Here is an 11,945-nt window from a genome sequence, read left to right as displayed (position 1 = left end):
TTTCCTTAAAGGACCTTTTTACTTTGACTTTACTTGAAAAAATTAAGTTGAATACTATATTTGTATCCCACGTCTGACACTTATCAGGGACAGATTCTGTACCAACCAGGATGCTGTGGTGCTGTGGTGCTGTGGTGGCGCAGGGGCGCACAATCCATATAAGGAGGACTTAGTCCTTGACGCAGGTTTGATGCCCAACCTGATGACCTTAGCTGCAGGTCTTCCTTTCTGTCATTAACCCCTTTCCTGAATAACTATGCTCAAATAACGGCTGCCTCATCCAAAAACCCTTTGAAAAAAGAGATCCTTTATTAATTTACTATTTTATTTAAAGCAAACTAAATGATTTGAGTAAGACTGACTTAAATCTGTCATCTTAAACATACTTAATAAATTTGTTTAAAAAAATTAACAAATTGAGTTGGATGATTATAATATATTGAATTGGTTAAACTTAATAAATTAAGTTGGATAAACTTCATTGAATTGCTTGTTACCAATTGAAACAATTCAATTAAGTTGGTTCAACTAATTTCTTTTTAGAGTGTGGGAAGATGAGCACAGGACGAAAGGACGAATAACTCGAGACTAGGGCAGATGTTCGCCTTCCATCAGGATAACAACACTCAACATACAACAATAATAATACAAAATAATGGTTTATATTAAAGTATATTCATGTGCTATAGGTTTGCAGTCAAAATGCAAACCTAAATGAAAATTAAAATTTGCAAAAAGACTTCATTAGTCTATTGTTTTTTGTTTAGCAACATTTCATGTGTAAAATGTCACTACAGAAATATCCCTTGCCTCTTTTGCTTTGCTCATGTCATGCTGCTTCCACTCATGCTGTGCCCTCGCTCACACACAGGCAGGTTCACGCGTTGCACCTGTAGGCCGTGTCTCCCAGATTCAGTCTGCTACACCCTGAGTAAAAAGCCCCAGCGTTCAAGTCATTCCTCCCAGCAGCTGCCTGACTCTCTAAGCAGCACCTCTCTGAGCTCACAAACCACAAAGTGGTGCAACATTTCTCCTGTTATCCAGCTAATGTGCTGTTGATGTGGCTTTATGTTCATACTCAGTCCAATGCTTCTTACATAGTTGCAAAATTCACAATTTTATGACACAACATCTGAGCAAACAGCTACATTTGAACACACTATGAGTGAATAATATGAGCACCACAGTGCATATGTGCTTTTGTCTGTGTGTAAGATTATAGATATATGGGTGCACGAATTAAACAAGTTGTCCCAGACAAAGGGGAGCTAATCACCCTAGACCGAACTGGATGCTCTTCAGAGAGAGGATTGTAGTTTCCATCAGGCATTGGAAATTGGCACAATGGGATGCCTTTCTTTCAAAGCTTTCCCCTCTCCATCAAGTCACCCTCATCTGCTTTTATTCTTAGGCACCGCAAGCAGATTGCTTTTCAAATTGAGCCTATAATCTTGTCAGACACGATGGTAGCAGGGTGGGAAACATGAGAGGTTAGTGTTGATGAATGAGAGGCTATGGAAAGCCTCTAAAACCAAGCAGAGAGCCATACTTTTAGAATTGTTTTTCTAGATCAATTATTTTCTCATTTTCTACCAGAAGCTTTCACCAGATAATGAGCCTAAAGGTTTAAACATAGAGCACATTACTTGTGTTGTGTCTGTAGGAGATTAAAGGTTGTTTCAGTACTGACATGAAATCACTTTGAATTAAAAACGTTGTTAACGCTAACTAATAGCAGCATTGCTGAGTCACTTTCTTGTGAGTGCCCACCTGAACAGCTCAGCTAAACCAGGGCAACAAGTAATTCTAAATCATTAAATGCAAATCTGTAATCTTTTGTGGCCCCAGGCTTCTCAGGCTCCATCTTTCCTAATCACTTCATCTTCTAACACAACTTCAAATGGCTTTTCAATCTCTGCAACTTGTAGATTTATATACTGATTATCTTATAGTGATTAGGCATTTTTGGGAGCTAGACAATTAACTTGATGCTTTGTGCCCTCAGTGATCAGAACTCTCTGACTGGATTAAGAAGTCCCCATACGGAGACAGCTGAAAGGAGGATTTAGGATTTCAAAGGACCAGTTATTTGTGTAACCTCTCTTATATCTTTATGGACATGTCGTTTTTTTGTTTTTTTGGGGGGGGGGGTTTTGTAGACTTTACTCAACTGTTTCACCAATTAATAATAAGCAATTTTCTGAGTGCTATGTTTCCTTCAGGGTATTTTCTCTTCTCTGGGCAGAAACAAAATGTGTAGACAGAATCCAAGACTTTTCTAAGAGCAAAAGAAAAAATCTTTTGCAAAAATTACTTTTACTCTAGAATATTAAGTTTTTACCCTTGCTGACCTCTTCATTCAACATGTCTGTTGAAATGATCAAATGCAAAACTAGCTCATCTGCCTCATAGTTCAGCATCTCAGAATGGTCAAAGAGGGATCATAACAAACTGTATCAGATTCTGGGTAGGGGTGGTCTTCCATTGGGTGGTAGAAGTAGCTTTTTGTGTATTCTTTTAATTGACTCACCATTTCCTTGCTCTACAGAGCAGACAGAACCAAAACACTGTCTACTTTCTCAGAACACAGTCAAAGTTACTCCCAGTGTGGGTTGGACACCATTTGGGACAGATCTTGTGTGGTTGTCTCTCACAACGTTCAGTTTGGCCATTGGACTGTGGGTGAAAGCCAGAAATTAGTCACAGTTTGACATCTAAAGCAGAGCAAAAAGGTTTCCAAACCCAAGAAGTAAATTGTGGACTACAGTCTGAGAGGATCCTCTTGAGGTATGCCAACAGACGGAAAACGTGTTTGATGAGGAGTTGGGTGGACTCAAAGGATATGGGCACATTCATCTGAGAGGAAATGTCAATGTCAATGGTCAATGATGGTGGTTATATCTTTGGAGATGGGGTCTCCAAAGTATAACCTAAAGTCTATAGCAATGCTAGGCCAAGTTCTGGAGAGACTCACAGGAGACTGAAGCAAACCGGCAGGAAGTTTATCGCTCTAGTCTCCCACACAGGTGGAACAGATTCGGATTAACTTTCTGATGTCTTTATGAATGCTGGACCACTAAAACATGCTTGTGATGAGGGAAATAGTGTTACTGACTCCAGGATGACATCAGAACTTTGCCAAGCGAAACCAATAAATGAGACAAAACCCGATAGAAGTGGGGACATAGTTCCCCACTTTTATCAGGGTTGCTCATGATGGAAGTGGGGAACTATGTCCCCACTTGACTCACCCAAGAAATAAATTGGGTGAGTCCTGTCCCCCTGATATAGTTGTAGGTGGTAGGGCTGGTGTGAGGTTCTAGTTCTGACTGTTGAGTTTGTTTGACAATGTCTTCAGTCTCCCAAGTCTTCCTCCCAAGATGGTAATTGGGAGGAAGAATGGTTGAAGGGGATTTGCCAGTGTGATCAAGGGAAAACTAATAGGACAGAACATCTGATTTGACATTCTTAGAGCTAAGATTGTAAGAAATAGAGAGGTTAAAACAGGAGAAAAAACAGGGACCAACTGGAGTGGCGAAAATGGAGGCATTTGGTAAATTGGAGGAAAGACAGGTTTTATGGTCAACCCATACCAGCACTGAATGTTCTGCATCTTCCAACTAATGCCAACATTCCTCAAGAGCCAACAGAATAAGGCAAAGAAAAGCTTCATACTGAACAAAGGCATGCAGACAAAACAAATCTTGATTAATCTTATTTAGGAAATAAGATCAATAAGATAAAGATCAGGTTCTGACTTTCCTCCCAAAGACAAAGGTCAATCTTTCCCTGTTTTAACTTTGTTCACAAACAAATTCCACATTGCTTACGCTTTCCTGCTAAAGAAGATCTAAACATATCTAAAATCCTTAAAAAATAACTATTAAACTTGCCCACAAATTAATGCGATATGCAGGAAGATCCGAGGACAAATTGAACAAAATCATAACAAAATGGGTTTCAGTAAGTAGGACAATAGCATAAACTTCAAGATAGAAATTACTATATAAGGTAAGGTAATTTTATTTATATAGCACATTTTCAGCAACAAGGCAATTCAAAGTACTTTACATGGTCAAACTGCCTTGGCACATAAAGGCAAGCAGCTGCCCATACGGTGTCTCTGAAATGACAGGACATGTGAAGGATGCACACACAAACACATGCACACACACACTCGCGCGGGCGCGCGCGTGCACAGATGCTCACACACAGTCAAAAACCCAGCATAGTCAATAATAAATGCTGAATTAAACCAATTGGGTTCATCTGCTGTTTTTTTATAACAGCTGATGCAGATATATTGTTAAACATATTAAACATATTTTTAGAAACATGTAGAGAAGTTGTGTACGTCAATTTATCAGTAAGACATGCAAGATAATTAGGGAGCAGTTGGTTGGAGTCCTACAGAAATGGGGATGTAGAGGATCAAGCTTCTGCTATTAATCAGCCATTTAGACCACAATAAAAATAAATAAACCAAGATAATCTCTGTACTAAAAGGCACAATTCTTTCCCAAGGGTAAGAAGGGCTGAGGTGCTTCTTTGCATGATCTGACCAAATTATTTAGCTGGGGGACTGTGAGTGTGTTTCTCATGCATCTAATGTCACTGATTTAGAAAGAACCAGCTTTGCCCATTTCAGAGAGAAAATATTTATTCTGCTCCTGTTGGCAACATTAAGGGAGCTGCTCAAGAGCTCAAGGTAATAATGTTTTTTCCAGTCCATTCAATTTTCATTCCCAACACCACCTTTTATTTATTTAAATAACGTCTGGCAAGCACTACTGGAACAATTCTATCAGTGATTACCTCCACATTCCAAGAAGGTAATTAAATGCATGGGGATAGCATCTCTATTTGGCAACAGTCTGGTAGCTGTGATACAGCTGAGATTAGGCTTCCATATGCACAACCCTTCGATATAAACTGGATTTGCTTCATTTGGACACTTTCAGTAACTAAGCAAAAAATAACAAAGAAAAAGCAGACAGTGTGTGTTCAAAGCTGCTGTTCCTGGACTAATGGCTACATAAGGTTATAATCCTCTTAAAGCTTAACACACAACTTAAAACATATACAGAGTAAAAGCAACTTCCAGATGAAAAAAAGAACAAACAGAAACATATTTTATGTTTTTTATCATTGAAACTCTGCAATGCATTAAAACCAGCACCTCTTGAGAAGTATCAATACTGAAGCACTTCCACCCATGTCTGCCTTTTTCTACCACATCAGATTACATCAATTTACCCTTTCAGTTGTTACTGATGTTTCCGTTTACAGCAGAGAAATGAAAATGGTCTGTTAACAGTGTAATGAAAATCATTTAGTCAACTTTAAGGCTCCCCTCAGTGGCAAAGGACCATCTGAGTAGATCGATGGCATTGACAGACTGAAGACTTTTTCACTCAATGTCACTAATTCTCTGAGACTGAAAAGGTGAAGGTCAATGTGAATGAGAGGAGCCAACAATTCTCTGTTTAGCATAGATGCCAGAGTTAAGATGTTACTCACACTAAAAATGTGAGACATGAAATTAGTTTTTCATATTTAAGTCATTTCTAACCTAAGGAAAAAATATGAAAAAAGATTTATTTTTACTTATACTGAAACAATACAGTAACAGCATTAAATTCTCTCTTAACATCTAAGAATACAAAAGCATCTTTAGTGTTGGAAATAATGCTACATCTTGTACCATAAAGGAGTGATTCACACCATCGCAATTTAATTCAAGTCTGGACTTTGACCAGCTAACCCCAAAACCTCTATTTTAAGTTTTAGCTGGTGTGCTACCCAAGTGCATCTGAGTTTAAGGTCACAAACTTATGACAAAGGATTCTCCTTCTGGATTTTCTGGGAGAGAGAAAATCCTGAAATCAATTTCAGCTAATCCTGAATCATCAAAGGAGCCTTACATTATCACCATTGTGCTTGACTGTTGTTACAACACTCTTTTTCTGAAATCATGTGTTAATTTTACACCATATGTCATGGTTTATGGAAAAGTTTATGGACTCTAAGTCAAGACCTGCTTTAGATCTCAATCTAGGTTTTGTTGTTACCTTCTGGATGAGTTGTTTATGAACCTCTGAAGTAATTCTGGAAGGCCTGTCACACCTAAGGAGGTTCAAGCACAGTTTCCTGTTTTCTCTCTCTCTCTCTGTGTGGATAATGACTCTCACTGTAGTACATTGGTTTCCCTAACTCTTAGTGAATAATGTAACCTTTTAAAGATTAATAGACATCATTTGCCATTACACTGTCATTTTAAATTTTGTTTAGAGAAGACCAAAATATATTGCTTTTTGACATACATATGTTGTCAGACAGGTTCTGCTTAAAGGGATTAATTGGCTCTACAAGTCTACAAGTCTGTTAGTAATCAGATCTGAATTTGACTGCAAAATCTATTGAAAAAGTGTGTTCTCCACAATTCATAAATTCTTAAATCAGCAGTGATGGTGGGGATTATTCAGGTTGTCTTTCTCTAATATAAAAATTTGGTTATCATCTGAAATATTAAAGGGGGGAGAAAAAGCAAAAACATTAGAGTAAGGGGGAATACTTCTTCAGTGCAAAGTAGATTAGAGCTAAAACTAATCTGACTAGAATACAAGTTAGCTAAATACAAATACAAACACTCATCTCCTCTCACCTGACCTATATCCAGAGCACTGTTGTTTAACAGCCATTACAAAAATCTCAATCAGCTGGAAGACGTTGTCCAGTACAGAAAGCATTATGAGCACTGTAAGTTGCTCATAAATAGGTGAATAATTGCTTTTCTGCAGGAGGATATCACAACAAAGTCTGCCAATTGCAGCTAGCTGTATTACCTCCTGTACCCAGAAAACATCTGCTTTTTGCAATGAAGACTTCAAAGGAACTGTGGATCTTGAATTGCATTTAGCTGCTATTGTGGCCAGCTCAAGTAATCTTGATTAGGTGTTTAGACTGAGGCAGGGTATACAGTGTCGGAGAGCTTCCAAGAGCTTTGGTCTAAAGCTATTAAAAGATTGTACATTATGTTCCCCTGACTTTGAAGTAAGGGCCTGCAAGAGAAGAAGGGACTCTGAGGGCCGAGTGCAATAGCAGAAGATTGATCTGCTACTTCTGTCTTATATCAAAGGAGGCCCAGGCTCCTAGGAAGCCAATCATTTCTACTGCTACTCTCCCACTTAGCTGGGCTAAACATTTGTAGCATTAGAAAATTGTGTACATCTAATTACACGTCTAATTGTCACAACTTGCCTTTGAATTGAAATTCTTGTTAAAGACTAAATGGGGTGCTTTACAAAGGTCTAACAACAATAAGCTTTTCTAGACTTATACTGATTTAGAAAACTTTAACACTGCGGTCTTATTCAGAAAGATTCTGATGCACAGAATTTTTTGATACACCAATGTATGTATGTTATGTATGTATGTGTATGTTAAATCAAACTCTTAATCCACAGGATGAGCTCAGATTTGACCCTAAAACATTGATAATCTGGATATAGATACCACCTAAATAGCTGGATGCTCTACGTATTAATACGCTATATTTAGTACAAAGCACTTACTGTATGAAATATATAGATACTACTGATTAGCAAATCTTAAAAGAAAAAAACCTCAAGAAAAATTACATTTCTCTGAATAATCTTAATAATCTTGCATGAACTAACTATTTACACTACAGCAATAAACTCAATATGACTAATTCAGATTAATTTTGATTCATTCAAGCCTACTTATAACACAGCCAATTCCAATGAAAGAATACGTTTAGAACAGACTAGAATAGGCTACACCCAAATGACTGCTCCTGTTTTTATTCCCTAGGTGCTCCACTAAATAAGACATGCCTTTGGGTAGATAAGGCAATTGTGAGCCGACGGGCAAATTCAGAGGGAAGATGAAAAAAACACGAGTTAAAGAGAGAAAAAGGCTCTGGCTCTGTTTACCACTGCAGACGACTAACGGCTCTTGACTATGTAAATGGTGATGATATGAGACATTGTAGAGTGCTGGGGCTCAGATGGGTGAACAAGGCTGGGGGTATTATATCTAACAAACAATACTGTGGCCCCACAAATGGGCCATGTAGCCCATCCTGACCAATTATGCCACTGTGCCAGGTGCAGGGACAGCTAAGAGCCCATTGGTAAACACACGTCTCTGATGTTCTTGTTGTACACATCAATTCCTAATAGGCACTGCATAACCAGACATGGCTCTTTTTATATAGTGGAAGAGAATGCAGAGAAGAACAGCTAGGCTCTTTGGCCAGGCTAATTTTCCAGACTAGGTCGGTCATACATAGAAATATTTCAGAGGCAATCATCTGAGACAACAACAAAAACTATAAACTGTAGGAACACAAGAAATATGACTAAATGAACAGACTGATTGTGGATGCAAAGGGGGAAAGAAAGTCAGCAGGAAGCAATTTAGACTTGTACTCTCCCTGACAAATGGCTGCACTTTAATGGTTCTTTCAGTTTAGAACCAGATTTTAATGTAAATATAGACCCTTCAGCTCTTACTCATAAGTGAAACAAGACAGTTAAAAAGTTAAAAATTGAAATTTAGTCTGGGTGGTATTTAGTTCTCCTGAATTTTATATAGATTGACCTGTAATACATCTGGAAACAATGTAGCCAATCATACAAATTCTCTACATAAGAGGCTATGGTTTTATACTGTGTTTAAGATTTAGTATTTAATTGATATTTTGTCATGGTTATTTTATTTTTGAAAAATTTAGAAGCCTGTTGAATATTTAATCTGTAACAAATCTAGTAACAATAGCTTGGTTTTGCAAGCTGAATTGACATTGATAGTGCAGCTCCTGGTGTCTGTTTTATATAACTGCAACTTAAAAGACTTGAAATACTGCTGTTTATGGGAATGTGGAAACAGAAATATAATCTAACTGCATAGTTCTCACAGTGCTTTTAAGAAAGATATACATATTTTTTCCAATTGTGAAACAATCCTTAAAATAAATTATTTTTTGTCAAAAGTGATTCATTTTTGTTTCATCTATCTTTTTACAAAAAAGAAATAGTTTATTTTTTGTTGCCAAAATTGCCTTTGGCAACAACAACAAAAACATTACATAGGCCTTTATTTTAGGAAGGTGACGTTGTATAAGTGCAAGTGTTTCCATGTGGAGAATATGCTAGTGTGTTGTTACATCAAAATGTTTTTTTTTACTCAACCTTGTTTTTATATCTCTCATTTTCCCTTTTCCACCCATGTATTATTAATTAGTCTATTAAATTTATTTATAATATTGATGCTTTAAATGAGTCTCCCTGTTGTTTTTCATTTCTTTCTAGGGCTACAGTTTTGGATATGCACAGCTTAGATGTTCTTTTGTTACCCTTTCACCCTCACTGCTTCCCTTTTCAAAGTAAACCAAGTCCACAAACTGAACTGTAACTGTAGTTAAATTAATAAATGGCACCTGAACATGGGAGACATCTTCTGGCCTGATTATGCAAGCTGAACTGAAATTGATAATGCAGCCAGTTTGTGACTTGTATCTGTAGCCTCCTTTTATTTTTTCATTTTTATTTTAAAGGATTTTTTTTTGGCTTTAGAGACCTTTATTTGTTAGCTAATAAAGTGGATTGTGAGAAAAGGGTGAAGGTGAAGGGGCTGGGACTCGAACCTATGACAGTCTCTTCAAGGACTGAGGCCTCTATTCATGAGTCTGGTGTCTTAATCCTGCACCAACTCTGTGCCCCAGCCACTTTTTTATTTCCAGCTGTACTATTGACTAAATGGCTTTTGAGGAATTAGTAAGGTTCTGAAATCTGGATTTTCACTGAAGCAGTCAGCATACTACAAGTTTGTCTTTTGTTTTTGAAGCTGAAATCAAAGGAAGCAGCTTCAGAAAGCAATAACCCCTGTAAATAATTTCAGAAAGTGCATATGATAAGAAGGTGTGCTTACTACTGTTGCTATTATTGAACTATTGCAAAATTATTGTTATGACAATTATAAAGGTCTATGGAACTAAAAAAGTACATCTATTTTCTTTGGTTTCTTGTTAATCATGGGAAAAATAAACTGATCATCTTGTATTTGGATTTTAGACTTAATTAAGATTCCCACAATATTATTTTTTGTTAGTAAAACTATAAAGTTTAGAAATGGTCCCTTAACACTTTCCCAGACTGATGTCCAGCAACAATTAGTTCTCTAAAGTTATTGCTGATGTCTTTCCACCATGACATTGAGCTATTGCATACCTACAGACCAGCATATTGCCAAGCTATCTAATTTTATAGATTTGCATACACTTGCTGACAATCAGTGAATTTTGAAAGTAGAGCCTTGGTGCTATTTAGAATGTAATAAGATTCTTTTTGTCTTCCCTCCCTACCTCTGTTTTCTGCCACTGGCCCAGCAGTCTGAGTTGTATTCAAAAGGACATTTCAGTTTGTCCATGACTACAGTAAGCATAGTTTGTTGTTGGTAATTGACATTTTAACGACATTTTAAGCCCAAATTAACCTTTCCATAGAGCTGAATGCCACATAGGTCTAGAGGGGAAGGTCAAAGGAGAAAGGGGAATTAAACCATTATTAAAATAATGATGTGCTCAAACAAAGAGAAGCAAGGCCTTATTAGAGACTTCTGAAATTGAAACACATGAAGGGGATTATGAGTCTGTATTTACAAATAATTTTTTTCTATTTTCACCTCAGGCTCACTAATGAGAGAGTATTTGAGAGCTACTAGCGAGGGAATGGTTCACAAATGGCAATTTTCAGCTTATAAAATGGCTTGAAAATTGCAGACTAAAATGCTCTTTCTGATGGCGATGAAAAGATCTCATTAAAATAAATAGCAGAGAGCCTCTTTGTTGTGCTTACTGTGCTGACAAGGGGAGCCTAATTCTCCTGCCATGTTGTTGTGTGTTAGGGGTAGAGTTGCTGTGGTGTAGGGCCCTTCACTCCAATGAGGCTAAAAGGGTAAGAGATGTTTCTCTAATGACTCAGCCTCAAACAAGTAGGAGAATGCATTATGGACAACATGCAGCTAGGTGTGATACCCCCAACACTGGCAATGCATCACAGCGTATTATTTCTTACAAAGATGCACGTGCCTAAATACAAAGCTAGGAAAATATCAAGACCAACAATGAATGAGAAATGAAAAAAGTGTTCATACTCTACGGTCCTACTGCAACATAGTGAGATAGGTTTGAATGACAGTGAATACAGTTGCTTAAACATATTTTTTTCTGGCAAGGATGAGGGATGCCCAATAGATTGAAAAACTACGCAGTGCCATTGTGTGAGAAGGCGTACTTGTCTTGAATAGACAAGTGCGCCTTCTAAAGAGGATTCAGATGGGAACAGAATTGTGTCTGCTGTCTCACTGAAGCAAATGAGTCTTTTAATGTAAAAATGAAAGCAATTTTTATCTAAAACAATATACTTTAAACGTTATCTTAAACGTTATAGTGTACTTACTTAGTGTAAGTACACTAAGTAATTAATTTTGAGTTAATGACAAAAAAGTTAAGAATGAGCTTCTTTATTTGGGGGCTGGAACTGAATAAAACAACAAACCAGAATGAGATGCATTACGTTGAACCTAAATATCTTACATCTCACAAAGGTCATTCTCACTAAATATATGTTAATACCTACCATCCATCCATCCATCCATCCATCCATCCATCCATCCATTTTCTATACACCCTTGTCCCTAGTGGGGTCCCTAGTGGGGTCCCTAGTGGTGTCTATCTCTAGCTAACGTTCCTAGAGAACGTTAGCTAGAGATAGGGTGAGAGGCGGTGTGTACACCCTGGACAGGTCGCTAGCCTGTCGCAGATATGTTAATACCAATAACAGCAAAAGTAATAATGTCTTTGTGTGCTACAAAAAACAAAGAAACAGTAACACATCAATGAAGATAGGAGACATTTG

This window comes from Poecilia formosa, unplaced genomic scaffold (assembly GCF_000485575.1).
Source record: "Poecilia formosa unplaced genomic scaffold, Poecilia_formosa-5.1.2 Scaffold620, whole genome shotgun sequence".
Lineage (NCBI taxonomy): Eukaryota > Metazoa > Chordata > Actinopteri > Cyprinodontiformes > Poeciliidae > Poecilia > Poecilia formosa.
The sequence above is the reverse complement of the archived record's forward strand: the minus strand, read 5'-3'. Positions refer to the sequence as shown.